Raw genomic sequence first — 18,702 nt, forward strand, 5'->3', positions numbered from 1 at the left:
GTCTTACATTACATAATATTTCCTTACTTCCCAGTGGTGTTTGTCTTTTTCCATGAATATACAGCTAAAGAAACTGAGAGAATGTAGAGGAAAGGTAAAGTATTCCATCTGCCATATTTCTGACCAACTGAAAAGCTTTGTATTTACAAGGCGAAAAACATACGGCATCATTCCAGCATGCCATATGCAGTTATTATGCAATATGGTAAGCACAAATGTAGGAAACTAGACAAATTATTCTTCACAATTGTCAATATACTTATAATTCTGTGACATAAAGTAGATATAACAATACTGTATATAAGAAATTCTATCATGCCCAAAATCTAGCTTGTTTAGAAATTCTACTGTATAAGGCAGCATATAAGGCAGCACTTTTTTTGCACATGCACTACTGTCCAAGCGTTTTAGGCAAAATTACAACAAAATAAAAATGTTTTCAAAATAGAAGTGTTTAAAAAATTTTTTTATTATTTTTTTGTCAAAATGAATGAACAAAACAAAGATCTAAATCAAATCAATATTTAAAGTGACTATCCTACGTCTTCAAAAAAGTATTGAAGAATAAATTCTTCTAGGTAAACCTTTATAGTTAATAAAGAAACTTGGCAAGGAGCTTGTCCAATCATCTTGGAGGACTAAATACAGATCTTCTGTTGATGAAGTCTTGTGCAAATCCTTCTATCTCTTCACGTAATGCCACACATACTCCATCAGAGCTCTATGGGGGCCATACCATCACTTCCAGGACTCCTCTTTTATACTCTGAAAAGAGTGCTTAAGGACATTGCCTACTTGTTAATGTTCATTGTACTGCTGCAGAATAAAATTGGAGTCAATCAAACGGCTCTTTAATGGTTTTACATGATGGATAAGTATCAGCCTGTATTTTTCATCATTGATGATATCAAGAAATTGGCAAAGGTGAGGACTAGGGTTGAGCGACTTTTCTTTTTATAGGGTCGGGTTTCACGAAACCCGACTTTTTCAAAAGTCGGGTCAAGTGAAATCGGCTGATCCTATAGAAAAGTCGGGGTCGGGGTCGGCCGAAACACGAAACCCAATGCAGTGCATTGGGTTTCTAATGGTTCCCAGGGTCTGAAGGAGAGGAAACTCTCCTTCAGGCCCTGGGATCCATATATAAGTGTAAAATAAAGAATCAAAATAAAAAATATTGATATACTTACCCTCGGACGTGCCCTGGTTCTCACCGGCAGCCTTCCTTCCTAAGAATGAGCGCCTGAAGGACCTTTGATGACGTCGCGGCTTGTGATTGGTCGCGTGAGCGGTCACATGGGCGTCACGCGACCAATCACAAACCGCGACGTCATCTAAGGTCCTTCAGGTGCTGATTCTTAGGAAGGAAGGCTGCGGGTTAGAACCAGGGCACGTCCGAGGGTGAGTATATACCTATTAGGAATATACTCACCCTCGCACGTGCCCTCGGACGCTTCCTTCCTAAGAATTAGCACCTGAAGGACCATAGATGACGTCGCGGCTTGTGATTGGTCGCGTGACGCCCATGTGACCGCTCACGCGACCAATCACAAGCCGCGACGTCATCGAAGGCCCTTCAGGCACTCCGAGGGTGAGTGTTGTGAATTCTGTGGCAGAGCTCCCTCCTGTGGTCACAAGTGGTACTTCGGCTGATTCTCTCTGTGAGCTTCTGTTGGTGGAGGGAAGTGGTACTGCGGCTTCTGAGTTTCCTCCCTCAGGTGATCTGGTGAGGTCGTTAGGTGCTTCTCTACTTAACTCCACCTAATGCTTTGATCCTGGCTTCCTGTCAATGTTCCAGTGTTGGACTTGCTTTTCCCTGGATCATTCCTGTGGCCTGCTGCTCTGCATAGCTAAGTTCTTCTTTGCTATTTGTTTGCTATTTTTTCTGTCCAGCTTGTCTAATTTGTTGCTGGAAGCTCTGGGACGCAAAGGGTGTACTTCCGTGCCATTAGTTCGGTACGGAGGGTCTTTTTGCCCCCTTTGCGTGGTTTTCTTTAGGGTTTTGTGTAGACCGCAAAGTTACCTTTTCTATCCTCACTCTGTTAAGAAAGTCGGGCCTCACTTTGCTGAATCTATTTCATCTCTACGTTTGTCTTTTCATCTTAACTCACAGTCATTATATGTGGGGGGCTGCCTTTTCCTTTGGGGTATTTCTCTGAGGCAAGGTAGGCTTATTTTCTATCTTCAGGCTAGTTAGTTTCTCAGGCTGTGCCGAGTTGCATAGGCAGAGTTAGGCGCAATCTGCGGCTGCCTCTAGTGTTGTTTGGAGAGGATTAGGGATTGCGGTCTGCAGAGTTCCCACGTCTCAGAGCTCGTTCTATGATTTTGGGTTATTGTCAGATCACTGTATGTGCTCTGACCGCTATGTCCATTGTGGTACTGAATTGCCTTTCATAACAGTACAGGAAGCCAAAAGTACTAATGATTCTCAATAGAGGGAAAAAAGAAGTTCTGAGACCATTTTTTTTTCTTTGCACTGTGTTTTGCCTTTTTTTTCCCCTAGACATTTGGGTGGTTCAGTACACAGGTGTAGCGATGGACATTAGAAGTCTGTCTTCATTTGTGGATCAGCTCTCGGCAAGAGTACAAAAGATTCAAGACACTATTGATCAGAAAGCTATGTTGGAACCAAGAATTCTTATTCCTGATTTGTTTTTTGGAGATAGAACTAAGTTTCTGAGTTTCAAAAATAATTGTAAATTATTTCTGGCCTTGAAACCTCGCTCCTCTGGTGATCCAGTTCAACAGGTTTTGATTGTTATTTCTTTTTTGCGCGGCGACCCTCAGGACTGGGCATTTTCTCTTGCGCCAGGAGATCCTGCATTGAGTAATATCGATGCGTTTTTCCTGGCGCTCGGATTGCTGTACGATGAACCTAATTTAGTGGATCAGGCAGAGAAAAATTTGCTGGCTCTTTGTCAGGGTCAGGATGAGATAGAGGTATATTGTCAGAAATTTAGAAAGTGGTCCGTGCTCACTCAATGGAATGAATCTGCGCTGGCAGCTATGTTCAGAAAGGGTCTCTCTGAAGCCCTTAAGGATGTCATGGTGGGATTTCCTATGCCTGCTGGTTTGAATGAGTCTATGTCTTTGGCCATTCAGATCGGTCGACGCTTGCGTGAGCGTAAATCTGTGCACCATTTGGCGGTATTACCTGAGCTTAAACCTGAGCCTATGCAGTGCGATAGGACTTTGACCAGAGTTAAACGGCAAGAACACAGACCTCTGAATGGGCTGTGTTTCTACTGTGGTGATTCCACTCATGCTATCTCTGATTGTCCTAAGCGCACTAAGCGGTTCGCTAGGTCTGCCACCATTGGTACGGTACAGTCAAAATTTCTTCTGTCCGGTACCTTGATCTGCTCTTTGTCATCGTATTCTGTCATGGCATTTGTGGATTCAGGCGCTGCCCTGAATTTGATGGACTTGGAGTATGCTAAGCATTGTGGGTTTCTCTTAGAGCCCTTGCAGTGTCCTATTCCATTGAGAGGAATTGATGCCATGCCTTTGGCCAAGAATAAGCCTCAATACTGGACCCAGCTGACCATGTGCATGGCTCCTGCACATCAGGAGGTTATTCGCTTTCTGGTGTTGCATAATCTGCATGATGTGGTCGTGTTGGGGTTGCCATGGCTACAAGCCCATAATCCAGTATTAGATTGGAAATCCATGTCGGTGTCCAGCTGGGGTTGTCAGGGGGTACATGGTGATGTTCCATTTCTGTCAATTTCGTCATCCACCCCTTCTGAGGTTCCAGAGTTCTTGTCTGATTACCGGGATGTATTTGATGAGCCCAAGTCCGATGCCCTACCTCCGCATAGGGATTGTGATTGTGCTATCAATTTGATTCCTGGTAGTAAATTCCCAAAAGGTCGACTGTTTAATTTATCCGTGCCTGAGCACGCCACTATGCGCAGTTATGTGAAGGAATCCCTGGAGAAGGGGCATATTCGCCCGTCATCGTCATCATTAGGAGCAGGGTTCTTTTTTGTAGCCAAGAAGGATGGTTCGCTGAGACCTTGTATAGATTACCGCCTTCTAAATAAGATCACGGTTAAATTTCAGTACCCCTTGCCATTGTTATCTGATTTGTTTGCTCGGATTAAGGGGGCTAGTTGGTTCACCAAGATAGATCTTCGTGGTGCGTATAATCTGGTGCGAATCAGGTGAGGAGATGAATGGAAAACTGCATTTAATACGCCCGAGGGTCATATTGAGTATCTGGTGATGCCATTCGGACTTGCCAATGCTCCATCAGTGTTTCAGTCCTTTATGCATGACATCTTCCGAGAGTACCTGGATAAATTCCTGATTGTGTACTTGGATGACATTTTGATCTTCTCGGATGATTGGGAGTCTCATGTGAAGCAGGTCAGAACAGTTTTTCAGGTCCTGCGTGCTAATTCTTTGTTTGTGAAGGGATCAAAGTGTCTCTTTGGTGTGCAGAAGGTTTCATTTTTGGGGTTCATCTTTTCCCCTTCTACTATCGAGATGGATCCTGTTAAGGTCCAAGCCATCCATGATTGGACTCAGCCGACATCTCTGAAAAGTCTGCAAAAGTTCCTGGGCTTTGCTAATTTTTATCGTCGCTTCATCTGCAATTTTTCTAGTATTGCCAAACCATTGACCGATTTGACCAAGAAGGGTGCTGATTTGGTCAATTGGTCTTCTGCTGCTGTGGAAGCTTTTCAAGAGTTGAAGCGTCGTTTTTCTTCTGCCCCTGTGTTGTGTCAACAAGATGTTTCTCTTCCGTTCCAGGTCGAGGTTGATGCTTCTGAGATTGGAGCAGGGGCTGTTTTGTCGCAGAGAGGTTCTGATTGCTCAGTGATGAAACCATGCGCTTTTTTTTCCAGGAAGTTTTTGCCTGCTGAGCGAAATTATGATGTGGGCAACCGAGAGTTGCTGGCCATGAAGTGGGCATTCGAGGAGTGGCGTCATTGGCTTGAAGGAGCTAAGCATCGCGTGGTGGTATTGACTGATCATAAGAACTTGACTTATCTTGAGTCTGCTAAGCGGTTGAATCCTAGACAGGCTCGTTGGTCGCTGTTTTTTGCCCGTTTTGACTTTGTGATTTTGTACCTTCCGGGCTCTAAAAATGTGAAGGCGGATGCTCTGTCTAGGAGTTTTGTGCCCGACTCTCCGGGTTTGTCTGAGCCGGCGGGTATCCTCAAGGAAGGAGTAATTGTGTCTGCCATCTCCCCTGATTTGCGGCGGGTGCTGCAAAAATTTCAGGCTAATAAACCTGATCGTTGTCCAGCGGAGAGACTGTTTGTCCCTGATAGGTGGACCAATAAAGTTATCTCTGAGGTTCATTGTTCGGTGTTGGCTGGTCATCCTGGAATCTTTGGTACCAGAGAGTTAGTGGCTAGATCCTTTTGGTGGCCGTCTCTGTCGCGGGATGTGCGTGCTTTTGTGCAGTCCTGTGGGATTTGTGCTCGGGCTAAGCCCTGCTGTTCTCGTGCCAGTGGGTTGCTTTTGCCCTTGCCGGTCCCGAAGAGGCCTTGGACACATATCTCTATGGATTTTATTTCTGATCTTCCCGTTTCTCAAAAGATGTCAGTCATTTGGGTGGTCTGTGATCGCTTTTCTAAGATGGTCCATCTGGTACCCTTGTCTAAATTGCCTTCCTCCTTTGATTTGGTGCCATTGTTCTTCCAGCATGTGGTTCGTTTACATGGCATTCCAGAGAATATCGTTTCTGACAGAGGTTCCCAGTTTGTTTCAAGGTTTTGGCGAGCCTTTTGTGGTAGGATGGGCTTTGACTTGTCTTTTTCCTCGGCTTTCCATCCTCAGACTAATGGCCAGACCGAACGAACCAATCAGACCTTGGAAACATATCTGAGATGCTTTGTTTCTGCCGATCAGGATGACTGGGTGTCCTTTTTGCCTTTGGCTGAGTTCGCCCTTAATAATCGGGCCAGCTCGGCTACCTTGGTTTCGCCATTTTTCTGCAATTCTGGGTTCCATCCTCGTTTCTCTTCAGGACAGGTTGAGTCTTCGGACTGTCCTGGTGTGGATACTGTGGTGGACAGGTTGCAGCAGATTTGGACTCATGTAGTGGACAATTTGACCTTGTCCCAGGAGAAGGCTCAACGTTTCACTAATCGCAGATGCCGTGTGGGTCCCCGACTTCGTGTTGGGGATCTGGTTTGGTTATCTTCTCGTCATATTCCTATGAAGGTTTCCTCTCCGAAGTTTAAACCTCGTTTCATTGGTCCGTATAGGATTTCTGAGGTTCTTAATCCTGTGTCTTTTCGTCTGACCCTTCCAGATTCTTTTTCCATACATAACGTATTCCATAGGTCATTGTTGCGGAGATACGTGGCACCTATGGTTCCATCTGTTGATCCTCCTGCCCCGGTTTTGGTGGAGGGGGAATTGGAGTATATTGTGGAGAAGATTTTGGATTCTCGTGTTTCTAGACGGAAACTCCAGTATCTGGTTAAATGGAAGGGTTATGCTCAGGAAGATAATTCCTGGGTTTTTGCCTCTGATGTCCATGCTCCCGATCTTGTTCGTGCCTTTCATGTGGCTCATCCTGGTCGGCCTGGGGGCTCTGGTGAGGGTTCGGTGACCCCTCCTCAAGGGGGGGGTACTGTTGTGAATTCTGTGGCAGAGCTCCCTCCTGTGGTCACAAGTGGTACTTCGGCTGATTCTCTCTGTGAGCTTCTGTTGGTGGAGGGAAGTGGTACTGCGGCTTCTGAGTTTCCTCCCTCAGGTGATCTGGTGAGGTCGTTAGGTGCTTCTCTACTTAACTCCACCTAATGCTTTGATCCTAGCTTCCTGTCAATGTTCCAGTGTTGGACTTGCTTTTCCCTGGATCATTCCTGTGGCCTGCTGCTCTGCATAGCTAAGTTCTTCTTTGCTATTTGTTTGCTATTTTTTCTGTCCAGCTTGTCTAATTTGTTGCTGGAAGCTCTGGGACGCAAAGGGTGTACCTCCGTGCCGTTAGTTCGGTACGGAGGGTCTTTTTGCCCCCTTTGCGTGGTTTTCTTTAGGGTTTTGTGTAGACCGCAAAGTTACCATTTCTATCCTCGCTCTGTTAAGAAAGTCGGGCCTCACTTTGCTGAATCTATTTCATCTCTACGTTTGTCTTTTCATCTTAACTCACAGTCATTATATGTGGGGGGCTGCCTTTTCCTTTGGGGTATTTCTCTGAGGCAAGGTAGGCTTATTTTCTATCTTCAGGCTAGTTAGTTTCTCAGGCTGTGCCGAGTTGCATAGGCAGAGTTAGGCGCAATCCACGGCTGCCTCTAGTGTTGTTTGGAGAGGATTAGGGATTACGGTCTGCAGAGTTCCCACGTCTCAGAGCTCGTTCTATGATTTTTGGTTATTGTCAGATCACTGTATGTGCTCTGACCGCTATGTCCATTGTGGTACTGAATTGCCTTTCATAACAGGTGAGTATATCAATATTTTTTTATTCTTTATTTTACACTTAAATATGAATTCTGATACCGATTCCCGATATCTTAAACATATCCGAACTCGGTATCGGAATTCCGATTCCAGATCAGAAGATCGCCGACCTCATGGCCGACCCCACACATGGGTCGGGTTTCATGAAACCCGACTTTGCCAAAAGTCGGCGACTTCTGAATCTGGCCGACCCGTTCGCTCAACCCTAGTGAGGACCATAGACCCAGTGGTCTGCCAAGGAAACTTTATGCAGCAGATGACAGACACATCATACCTACTTAACTTCTAAGTTGGAAGATGTTCAGCAGTGCCATCAGCTCAGAACTACCAACATCCATCAGGACCCAATTACACCCATCTATTGTTCAGAGAAGTCTAACAGAAGTGGTCTCCATAGAGGAATCTTGGCTAAAACCATACATTCATCATTGAAATCAAGTGACTCAACTAGGTACAAAAACATTGGATTTGGAGTGCAGAAATAAAATAACAGGTGCTCTCAGTGTTGAGTTAAAATGTGAAATATTTGGCTATAGCAAGTTTGTTCGCCGAAATTCTGAAGAGTGGTACAATAATGAGTGTTTGCAGGCAACAGTGAAGCATGATGTAAGTTTGAAGCTGCATTTTAGCAAAAGTAGTTGGGAATTAGATGAAGATTAATGGTGTCTTCAATACTGTGAATTAGAGGAAGATACTTATTGTAAGGCAGCAGTAGCACTGTACGCAGTGAAACGGCAGTGACCCAAGCAAGTTCAAAACAAAACTTTCCTTTAATGTTTTACTTCACACAGTCCATTAGAATACATAGTGCACCACTTTAGTTTGCAGTCCCTAAACAGGCCATACTTCCCTTTGTCCAGTTTTCCGGGGCGACCACACGCGGGGCTCAAGTCTCTTTACTAGTGTTGAGCATTCCGATACCGCAAGTATCGGGTATCGGCCGATACTTGCGGTATCGGAATTCCGATACCGAGATCCGATACTTTTGTGGTATCGGGTATCGGTATCGGATACATAGAGATGTGTAAAATAAAGAATTAAAATAAAAAATATTGATATATTTACCTCTCCGGCGGCCCCTGGACTCAGCGCGGGTAACCGGCAGGCTTCGTTGTTCAAAATCAGCGCTTTTAGGACCTGAGAATCACGTCCCGGCTTCTGATTGGTCGCGGGCCGCCCATGTGACCGCCACGCGACCAATCACAAGCCGCGACGTCACCGCAAGCTATTAACGCGCTCATTTTTAAAAATGAGCGCGTTAATGACTTTCAAAGACGTAGCGGCTTGTGATTGGTCGCGGCCACGCGACCAATCACAAGCCGCGACGTTACCGCAAGCTATTAACGCGCTCATTTTTAAAAATGAGCGCGTTAATGACTTTCAAAGACGTAGCGGCTTGTGATTGGTCGCGGCCACGCGACCAATCACAAGCCGCGACGTCACCGCAAGCTATTAACGCGCTCATTTTTAAAAATGAGCGCGTTAATGGCTTTCAAAGACGTAGCGGCTTGTGATTGGTCGCGGCCACGGCTTGTGAAAAAAACGCAAATTAAAAAATTAATGAACATGCTGCTTTTTTTTACCGCAATGCGTTTTTTTTTGCGGAAAAAATTGCATCATGTGCACAAAAATTGCAGAATGCATTCTAAATGATAGGATGCATATGTCTGCAGTTTCTAATGTGTTTTTATCGCATTTTTATCGCGAAAAAACGCAAAAAAATGCGAAAAAAACTGAAAGTGTGTACATACCCTAAATCTGTCAGCTTCATTTAAAGGGAATCTGTCAGCAGGCATAATGCTATCGGAGGGAAGCGTGAAGTAGGGGCAGAGACACTGTTTTCAGCAATGTTTCACTTATTAGTAGAATTGAGCGACTTTTACTCTTTTAGGATCGAGTCGGGTTTCGCAAAACCCGACTTTCTCAAAAGTCGGGTCGGGTGAAATCAGCCGATTATTGCGAAAAGTCGGGGTTCGGCCGAAACACGAAAACCCAATGCAAGTCACTGGGGAATCAAAGTCGGCAGTGAGTGGAGGACAGGAAAACACCTACAGTGTCCATTTTTATGCCAAAAACATCAATTCGTATTACTGAAGCTTGTCAATCTTAATTTACTTTATAATAATAGTTAGGCATTGTAAACAGGGGCTCATTTGGCTAAAGTTGTGGGGGCGTAGGGCTTGCTCAAGATTTTCGTGGGCCCGGGAAACACGGAATGCGTCACGGCGGTGGAGCAGGGAGAGGTAAGTATTTCAACTTTGCAAGTGCTGCGATCCTGAGCAAGCGGGGGGGCCCACTAGTTGGCACTGGCACAGGGCCCCTCATAGTACGGGGGTGTGTTTGTTGGCGGACGGCGCCTCCCACTGCCAGAGACACTTTTGCGTATTATGAGGGGCCCTGTGCCAGTGCCAATGAGTATGCCCCCTGACCTGATGAGGGAACCTGCACTTTCATCTGCACCTTCCTCTTTGTCCCCGTGTAAGGTGGTATAGTACAGGGGTGTCAAACTGCATTCCTCGAGGGCCGCAAACCATGCGTGTTTTCAAGATTTCCTTAGCATTGCACAAGGTGCTGCAATCATTATGTGTGTAGGTGATTAAATTATCACCTGTGCAGTACAAGGAAATCCTGAAAACATGACCTGTTTGCAGCCCTCGAGGAATGCAGTTTGACACTCCTGGTATAGTATGCGGCAAGGGGAACCTGACCTTCAGCAAGGTCAGATTCTGGCTGTGTAGAGTGCAAGGGGAATGTAGTGGTCTGGGTCAATGTACCAGCAGAGTCATCTAGCAGTGGCTGGGCAATGGGCAGGATGAGGAGGAAATACAGATATAGGCTCAAGTAGGCTAAATCCAGTTCAAAATTGGTAACAGGACTAAACAGGCGGCATAGCTTTGTTCAGTTGAGGACAACTGTAATGAGAGGCTGACACAGTTAGTAGGCCCCAAAAAGTAAGTAGGCTAAATACAGTTCAAAATTGTTAAAAGGAGTAGACAGGCAGCATTGCTTTGTTCAGTGGAGGAGAAAAGCAAGGAGTGGCAGACACCATTAGTAGGCCCAACCAAACAAGTAGGCCAAATGCAGTTTAATATCTGAAACAGGGTGAAAATTGAGGCTCAGCTTTGTTCAGTGGAGGAGAACAACAAGCAGCGGCAGACACCATTAGAAGGCCAAACCAAACAAGTAGGCCAAATGCAGTTTAATAGCTGAAGCGGTGAAAATAAATTGAGGCTCAGCTTTGTTCAGTGGAGGAGAACAACAAGGAGCGGCAGACACTGTTAGTAGGCCCAACCAAGCAAGTAGGCCAAATGCAGTTTAATGTCTGAAACGGTGAAAATTGAGGCTCAGCTTTGTTCAGTGGAGGAGAACATCAAGCAGCGGCAGACACCGTTAGAAGGCCAAACCAAACAAGTAGGCCAAATGCAGTTTAATATCTGAAACGGTGAAAATTGAGGCTCAGCTTTGTTCAGTGGAGGAGAACAACAAGCAGCGGCAGACACCGTTAGAAGGCCAAACCAAACAAGTAGGCCAAATGCAGTTTAATATCTGAAACAGTGAAAATTGACTCTCAGCTTTGTTCAGCAGAGGACAACTGTAATGGGAGGCAGACACAGTTATTAGGCCTAAATAAGTAAGTAGGCTAAATGCAGTTCAAAATTGGTAAGAGGAGAACACAGGCGGCATAGCTTTTTTCAGTGGAGGACAACTGTTATGAGAGGCTCACACAGACTTAGTAGGCCTAAAATAAAAAAGTAGGCTAAATGCAGTTCAAAATTGGTAAGAGGAGTACACAGGCGGCATAGCTTTTTTCAGCGGAGGACAACTGTTACGAGAGGCTCACACAGACTTAGTAGGGCTAAAATAATAAAGTAGGCTAAATGCAGTTCAAAATTGGTAAGAGGAGTACACAGGCGGCATAGCTTTTTTCAGCGGAGGACAACTTTTATGAGAGGCTCACACAGATTTAGTAGGCCTAAAATAAAAAAAGTAGGCTAAATGCAGTTCTAAATTAGTAAGAGGAGTACACAGGCGGCATAGCTTTTTTCAGCGGAGGACAACTGTTATGAGAGGCTCACACATACTTAGTAGGCCTACAATAAAAAAGTAGGCTAAATGCACTTCAAAATTGGTAAGAGGAGTACGCAGGCGGCATAGCTTTTTTCAGCGGAGGAGGACAACTGTTATGAGAGGCTCACACAGACTTAGTAGGCCTAAAATAAAAAAGTAGGCTACATGCAGTTCAAAATTGGTAACAGGACTAACCAGGCGGCATAGCTAGGTACTGGGGTGGGCTCCTCTGCTGAGTAGTAGACAGTGGTAGTAGGCGCAAAGTATTAACTGGTCTAAATGGAGGCCAGGGCCCCTGTATATTTTAACTATCATCTATCATTTCAACAAATTTTTATTGGCAGTGCCATTGAAGGATTTAACAGCACAGACTACACAGTGGTGGAGCAGGGAGAGGTAAGTATTGCAAGTGGTAGAGCACTGTTCGAGCTGGGGGGAACACTCTCTCGTGGGCGGCGGTACTGGCACAGGGACCCTCACATTACAACGGTGTGTCTGATGTTGGGTGTGCACCACCACCGTCAGAGACACTTCATTGTACTATGAGGGACCCTGTGCCAGTGCCGTCGCCCAAAAGTGGGCACACCCACCTGTCCAGGCAAACGGCACTTGCACGGGTGCTTGCGCCAAGTGGTGCCACAGCCCTGTGGGGCGAGTCAGACCATTTAGGGAGGTATAAAAATGGCCTGTGGTGGACATTCAGCAGCTGCAAATGGAGGAATTGGAGCAGTCAGTAAGAGGAGGCCAAAAGCAAGACATTTTTCAGGCAAGCTACGTGTTAGGAGGGGAAGGTGGGGCAAAATAATTTGAAATCCATGATTGGTTCATTTTAATGAAGTTTATTCAACATTTTGGGTAGCCAGACGAGTCCTTTTTTCGGTCAGTATTGAACCAGCAGCACTCAAGACTCTTTCTGATAGCACACTAGCAGCTGGGCAAGCTAGCTCCTGTAATGCATATTCTGCCAATTCAGGGCAGGTGTCTATTTTTGATGCCCAGTAATCAAAGGGGAATGACCTGTGAGGGAAAACATCGATAAGGGAGGAAAAATAGTTCATAACCATACTGGACAAATGCTGTCTCCTGTCACTTTGAATCGATGCAGCAGTACCTGTTGTGTCTGCGGTCATTGCGAAATCACTCCACAAACTGTTCTTAAATCCCCTCTGTCCAACGCCACTTCTGATTTGTGCACCTCTAACACCTCTGCCATGTTGCCCCCTGCAGCTCATGTGAGAACCATCACTGCCACTGTGTGCTGGGAATGCCTGAACCAAACGGTTTACAAGAGTTGCTTGTTTGGTAGCCAATATTTGCTCAAGGTTCTCATGTAGCATGATATTTTGTAATTTCCCTTTATATCGTGGATCCAGGAGGCAGGCCAACCAGTAATCGTCATCGGTCATCATTTTTATAATACGGGGGTCCCTTTTTAGGATACGCAAGGCATAATCAGCCATGTGGGCCAATATTCCAGGTGTCAATTCACTGCTTGTGCTGGGTTGAGGAGCACTTTCTTGCAAATCAACATCACTTGTCTCCCGCAAAAACCCTGTACCTGACCCTGCAATGCCACCAGTTTCTATTGCCCCCTGAGAAGCATCCTCCTCCCATAAATATTCATCCCCATCATCCACCTCCTCCTCCTCCTCCTCCTCTTCGTCCGCCACCTTGTCCGGGAGAATTCCCTGAGCAGACAATGGCTGACTGTCATCAAGGCTTCCCTCCTACTCGGCCGCAAATGCCTGCTCCTTAATGTGCGTCAAACTATGCATCAGCAGATGCATTAGTGGGATGCTCATGCTTATGATGGCATCGTCTGCACTTACCAGCCGTGTGCATTCCTCAAAACACTGAAGGACTTGACAGAGGTCTTGGAGCTTCGACCAGTGCACACCAGACAACTTCATGTCTGCCATCCAACTGCCTGCCTGTGTATGTGTATCCTCCCACAAATACATTACAGCACGCCTCTATTCGCACAACCTCTGAAGCATGTGCAGTGTAGAGTTCCACCTTGTTGCAACGTCGATTATTAGGCGGTGCTGGGGAAGCTTCAGCGATCGCTGATGGTTCAGCATACGGCTGGAGTGTACGGGCGACCGGCAGATGTGCGACCAAAGTCTTTGCACTTTCAGGAGCAGGGCTGGTAACCCCGGATAATTTTTCAGGAAGCACTGCACCACCAGGTTCAAGGTTTGAGCCAGACAAGGAATGTGTTTCAGTTGTGAAAGGGCTATGGCAGCCATAAAATTCCTTCCGTTATCACTGACTACCTTGCCTGCCTCAAGATGTACACTGCCCAGCCATGATTGAGTTTCTTGCTGCAAGTATTTGGCCAGTACTTCTGCGATGTGTCTGTTGTCGCCCAAACACTTCATTTCCAACACAGCCTGCTGACGCTTACTATCAGCTGTTCCGTAATGTGACACCTTGTGTGCAACACTGGCAGCTGCAGATAGAGTGCGACTGCGCTCTGTGGATGAGCTTTCGCTTCTGGAGGAGGAGGAGGGATGTCGAACGCCTACTGCCAACTGTTTCCCAGACCGTGGGCTAGGCAGAACTGTCCCACTATGGCTGTACCCTGTGGACCCTGCATCCACCACATTAACCCAGTGCGCCGTGATGGATACGTAACGTCCCTGGCCATGCCTACTGGTCCATGCATCTGTTGTGAGGTGCACCTTTCTACTTACTGATTGCCTCAGTGGAAGGACAATGCGGTCTTTGACATGCTGGTGGAGGGCTGGGATGGCTTTTCTCGCAGAGAAGTGTCGACTGGGTAGGTCATAGCGTGGTAGTGCCATCAGGGCTTTGAAAGCTTCACTTTCAACCAACCGGTAGGGCATCATCTCTAACCAGATTAGTCTAGCAATGTGGGCGTTCAAACCCTGTGTACGTGGATGACAGGATGAGTACTTTCTTTTCCTAACGAGAGTCTCTTGTAGGGTGAGCTGGACTGGAGAGCTGCATATGGTGGAACTAGCGGGGGTGGTGGTGGACATGGCAGATTGAGAGAGGGTTGGTGATGGTATTCTTGATGTTGGGCTACATACAGTGTTTCCTACCAAGAACCTTGTGATTCCCTGACTGCTTTGGCCTTGTGATGATACCTTCAAATTTTCTGCTGGTGGTGTCCTAACCGGTGGGCTTACAGTGAGGGAAGCAATGTAGCATTGCTGACTACCTTCATTCTGAACAGGTGCACCAACGGGTAGTTAGTCCAGGCTTGCAAGTGCATGCTGGTTAAACGTCTAAGCATGCACATTGTATTTAAATTTTGGAGATTCTTCCCTTTGCTAAAGGTCTTTGAGCATTTCTTACAGATAACTTTCCACTGATCATTCGGATCTTGGTTAAAAAATTCTCACACTGCACTCTTCCTACTATGGAATACCTTTTCAGGCATGGCACGCTGTGCTACTTTCAGCGGATGGCCACGCTGTCATAAAACTTTTTTTTGGTTTTGACAAACATTTTTGGCCAGATATGGGCCTGCCAGATGAAAGCTGTTGCGATGTAGATGACTGCTGCGGATCATCCTCCTCCACTTCTGAGCTACTGGCAGCGGCACCCTCTTCCCCCAATGGCTGCCAGTCTGGGTCAACAACTGGGTCATCTATCACCTCCTCTTCAATGTCATGTGCACCTTCCTCTGTGTCACCATGTAAGGTGCTATAGCGTTCGTGACGGGGCACCATAGTCTCATCAGGGTCAGATTCTGGCTCAGTACACTGCAAGGGCAATGTAGTGATCTGAGTCAATGGAACAGCATAATAATCTAGCTGTGGCTGTGCATCTGTGCACTCCATGACCAATTCATCTTGTAATGGGCTTTTAACAATTTCCCTCTCTAACCCAGGCACGGTATCTGTAAAGACCTCCATGGAGTAAACTGTAGTGTCGCCTGCCGCATCCTTCACTTTTGGTCTGGGTGAAGGACACAAGGAAGCGACTTGTTCCTGAGCATCCATTGACGACTCGCTGTTTTTATATTTCAAACTTTCAGAAGAGAAGGCGAAAGAGCTAGAGGCTGAGTCAGCAAGGAAAGCCAAAACTTTTTCCTGCTGCTTCGGCTTTAAAAGCTATTTTCCTACTCCCAGATAATGGAGCCTTCAAGGCTTTGTGTAGCCAGACGATGACGCTCGTTCAACACCTCGAGCCTTTGGTGCTATTTTGCTTTTCCCACTACCACCAGATGCTCCACCACCACCACCATCAGTACCAGCTGGCAACCACCGCCCACGGGCTCTTCCACCAGACTTCCTCATTTTTGGAAAAATCTAACCAAAATAACAACCGTTATATGGTACTGTAAAACAAGGTAGAAGGTGTATAAAAACTTGTTGAGAATATAAATCTCCCCTTTTTTGGGGGGGAGACTGAACCAAAACTCAGGCCCAGTGTATTACATCAAGGCGGCTAAGGATGAAGTGGATACATCCACTTTGAAAACTTTACCAAAACATTTTAGGGAGTTCCATGGATCCGATACTCGTGGCTTAAATATTAGAGGTATTGACTGCGTTCACGGCGGGGTGAGAGGTGGGAACCTCAAACAGATTCTCGCCCAGCGAGAATGCAGGTGGATCACAATCCTGGACACCCTATCCCCAAAAGGGTTAAATGAAAAATTGACCTTTGCACCTTTATTATGATGCATTCTTGGTAAGATATAGAAACCAGGACTCTTGTTTGTCCCTGTTCCTTCCACAGTCTATAGGGATATAGTATCATTTGCTGTTTTCCAAGTGAGGGTTCCATTTACTATTTCTAAGTTGCTTGATTTTAATTTATTTTTTTGTTCTGTTTGTCTCTTTTTTTTAGTGTATTTTTTTTCTGTGTACTGAGCATATATGGGACATGGAAGCCGTCCTTTAAGGAATTCGGATTGGCTGTTTGAAAAAATCTATTGTTGTTGTAGATTTTTCTACAACAATTATTGTTATATTGTTTGTAAAGTCCTTTTTTGCACAACGTCACTTTAATGTTATTCACAGTAACCACCTAGTTTAGTTACTTACTTGGTGGCATAATAATGTCTTTCTAATGAAACTTTTATTGCACTTTTGAGTCGTTTTTATGGCTTTTCTTTTATATGTATTGTAGTAAGCACTTTTAATATGACACCTTGTGGATTTGGTCCCCAAATAGTCCATATGTGATTATTTCAATTTGACCTATGTTAGTCATAAGGTTCTTTTAGACGTCTTTTTAGGTGTCTGTTTTCATCTCACTAGTATTTGAGTTATGATCTCATTTCCCATACTCTTAGGTGGGGGTCCGCTGACACTATGTGTCTATTTTCATCTTTTCACCCATTAGCACCGGCGTATTTTTTGCATTTTTACCTAGATCCAAGTAATACTGTTGATAGCGCTTGTGCGCATCTCGATCTATTTTGCACTTTCGTATGACAACAGGGATTTTTCACTTTTTTGTATTGGAGCGACGGTTCTTTTCTTGTTAGGATTAGATGGCAGGCGTGTACTCTATATTTACCACTGTAAAGCACTGGGGGACTTTTCTTTTTCTTTTCATACTAACCTCTGATAGTGCGCGTGCGCACCGCGTTCCATCCCGCACAGCGTACCTCTACATAGCGACAGAGATGCACAGTGCGCATGCGCCTGACGTCATCGGGTGAATTTTCGCCCGCATGCGCACTGTGCACTGACGCTGACAGGAGGCGGCTCTTTGTGAGTGCGGGGGGGGGCGCGGGCGCATGCGCCGCTTCCAATCAGTAGATTACATCACTATAAAAGGACGGGCAGTCGCAGGATTAGGTCATATCCCCTTTGAAAAAGCCATCTAACGCGAAATGCGCGTCAGGGGTCATAGGGCGGATCACTGCACATTCCGGACTGACAATGGGTGAGCAACAATACCAATGATATATATGCCTTTGTAAATTGGGTGGTGCTTTTGGACATATGTGTACTCTTTGATGAAAATGTGACTGTTTTCTATACGAATCTGAAAGCTTTGGTAGCAATGGAGTTTCTATTTACATATGGGTATGTGCTCTGCCAAGTTCTATTAGTGGAGCGGTGATCCTCCCTTTGAGTGTTCAGCTGTCGTTTTCTCCTTTTTCTTTTTGTGTATTTTACATTTTAATGTTACATGTCATTAGAATATATGTTTAATAAAATACTTTTTATTGAACTTATGTGTTGGTGATATACATACTCTGTTTTCTTCTTTGTGTTAAAAGTATCTCTTGGAGTATTTCACCTAGCGATATGCCAATCTAATATTTTGGGAAAGGTCTTGATAATTTCCAAACCTTTGGCCCTGTAAAATATGAAGTGCTGGATTATTTGTGTTTGCACTACACAATGTAAGTGGCAGAATGTGGCTGGCTGATATACGACAAACTAACAGAACTGACGTAGATCCACTTAGAGCCAATTAAAATCTCCCTTTTTTTGGGGGGAGACTGCACCAAAACTCAGGCCCAGTGTATAACACTACACAATGTAAGTGGCAGAACATGGCTGGAAGATATACGACAAACTAACAGAACTGACATAGATCCACTTAGTGCCAATTTAAATCTCCCTTTTTTGGGGGAGACTGCAACAAAACTCAGGCCCAGTGTATTAAACTACACAACGTAAGTGGCAGAACGTGGCTGGAAACAGATCAACTATATGGTACCGTTTCATCAAGACTGTCACATTGCACTCTAGTATTGATGAATCGTGTGCTGGAGTAAGATGTGACAAATTCATTAAAAGGCATGCGTTTATAATCATTTTGGTGTATCTTTCAGTTTATTTCTGCCACTTCAAGAAATGTACATTTTTGTATGCACAAATTATAATTTGTCATTTTCTTTCAGTCATGCCCCTTTCAGCTAATCTCCACCTACTTTTCAAAAAATTGGTGCAGCGGGCTGGTACTAGAGTAGAAACACCAATTTTATTTTGCAAAAATGTTGTTCAGCAATTTTTCACGAGAAAAATATTAAAAGCTGCTTTATGAATGGGAACCTATGTCTGTTAAATTGAGTTCAATTTGAAGGAAATTTATAGATTTTTTTTTTTTAGTTAAATTTATTATTTTTAAATACAGATTTGTGATATGAAAAATTTAAATTTTCAAAAATATTTTAAGTATATTTAAAGAGTAACCATCATTTTCCTTTCTTTTTTAATAAATCAATACTTCATGTGAAAACAAGAAACTTTGTATAAAATGTAATGAAATCAAGAA

Source organism: Ranitomeya imitator, chromosome 4 (assembly GCF_032444005.1).
Source record: "Ranitomeya imitator isolate aRanImi1 chromosome 4, aRanImi1.pri, whole genome shotgun sequence".
Lineage (NCBI taxonomy): Eukaryota > Metazoa > Chordata > Amphibia > Anura > Dendrobatidae > Ranitomeya > Ranitomeya imitator.